The sequence below is a fragment of the Syzygium oleosum genome, unplaced genomic scaffold (assembly GCF_021117445.2).
Source record: "Syzygium oleosum isolate NSW1041296 unplaced genomic scaffold, Sole_v2.1 Sole_v2.06, whole genome shotgun sequence".
Lineage (NCBI taxonomy): Eukaryota > Viridiplantae > Streptophyta > Magnoliopsida > Myrtales > Myrtaceae > Syzygium > Syzygium oleosum.
Genome location: NW_026607490.1, coordinates 12,419,769 through 12,421,566, shown reverse-complemented (window position 1 = coordinate 12,421,566; position 1,798 = coordinate 12,419,769). Strand labels below are relative to the sequence as shown.

The window sequence follows — 1,798 nt, the reverse complement described above, 5'->3', positions numbered from 1 at the left end:
TGAGTGAGCTGCTGGCGTGGTTGCGGGCTGGCAGTCGCAAGGGCGACGGGCGTCGGTGCGGCTCGGCTAGAGCGACAATAGAGGCGGTGGCTAGGCTGGGGCGACGGTCGGGCAACGCCGGGCGAGCAGTAAGCAGGAAGCCAGAGCAGAAGAAAAAACAGTTGTGGCGGGAGTCCAGATAAGAAGGAAAAGAGAGGAAGAAGAAGAAAAGGAAGAAGAAGAGAAAAGGAGGAGAGAGAGTGGCAGGGGGTAGGTCTGCATGGGTAGGGGGGACGTGCGCGAGGGGACGTTGCATGGGGGAGGAGAGGGAGAGAGAGACAAAGGACAGGCGCTGGGGGGAAACGTGCGCGAGGTGGCATGGCAGAGGGGGGAAAGGAGAGAGAAAAAAAGATAGTCAATGCAATGATCGCGATCCAACGGCTCACGTTCGAATCCGAAAATGATCTAACAGTTTACGAAAATCCTAATTATAAATTAGGAAAAAGGGTCAAAGATAATCAAATAAAACACACTACGAGGGAGGTCTACTAGTTCAAATCCGCATCCGATCCAAATTTCACTTTTCACTTATCCTAGGCAATATTGACGCTGGCCACAATAATATCGACACCGTCCAATTAAATTCGTCACAAAACTCCGAGAAAATCGACACCAAAGTTCGGGCTCTAAATAACGGCCAAATTCGATCGAGTGCGATTCTAGCGAAATCTCTAATTTAAAAAGAGATAACCCAAGAGTGATAAGTTCTGGGCGAAATTTTGTTATAAGCGCACTGACGAAATACAAGTTTTATAATTCCATAAAATGGGTCGAAATTCGGAATGTCACAACTTAGCTCACATCACTCAATAGAATTTTAGAAAGGCCATTTAAGAGCAAACATCAAGATTTGCCAAAAGGTACTCCTCAACGGTCTTGTATAGTCCCATAGCTTTGTCCTTGCCCTGCTTTATATCATCTTCCTTGAGCTCGGCGCTATCTTTGGAATGGTACTCACTGGTCATCTTGCAAACACATCCACCGTCATTTGACGTGACAAATTTCACCTCTTAGACGACAAAGTAGATTTTTTCTAACTAAATATCACTTTTGCTCAAAGTATATTTGCAGTAGAAGTTCTCCACATCAAGAGCATCGATCTTGTGCTTGATGTACTTGATATGGGCACCTATTCCACAAATTCATGAAAGTAGATGGTTCAATTCCAAGTTCTATATACTATAGATCAACTTGACATAGTAAAGCAACGTGTATGATCCCACTTACTTTCGCCGAAGTTAGTTTGTTTAATGCTACCAACTCCACCATCTCCCTCAATGAACTCGACACTCTTGATGCCTCCGGGGACAATCTTGGGAATGATGTTGTGTGAGTCAAGGACCAAAGCCTTGAACATCCTCGATGGAGCAACGGCATATGTGAACTCTTGAGAGTAGGTGATGTCTCCCATTTTTTCCTTGTAAGAATTGAAGAGAAATGAACTCGAGAAGGTAGTGGAACGATATGGTGTGAATGCTATTGAAGAAGGCTTGAGCTGATGAAGACGATGAAGAGAAGCAGTTGGTATTTATAGGCAAGTTTGTTTGGCAGTCCATAAGCATTCAAAGTTCGAAGCACTCCAAATTGGCCTGATCAACCTTGCTTTAAGCCTTTCTTCCTTTCTCATTGGTAGACCTGTTAAGTGGGTGGGTTCGGTCGGATTGGTCGGGTCGCAAATGATCTGACCCAAATTGACCCATTAACTCGTTTATGGCCTATTAATGCGCAATGCAATTTTTTTGACCCATACCCGACCCGA

The 1,798-nt window shown here is 44.9% G+C and overlaps 1 pseudogene; it reads right to left on the bottom strand.

Annotated features, from left to right (window-relative positions):
- Positions 1-831: 831 nt before the first annotated feature.
- Positions 832-1,523, bottom strand: LOC115682862 (major pollen allergen Que a 1-like; annotated as a pseudogene).
- Between the last annotated feature and the right edge of the window lie 275 nt (positions 1,524-1,798).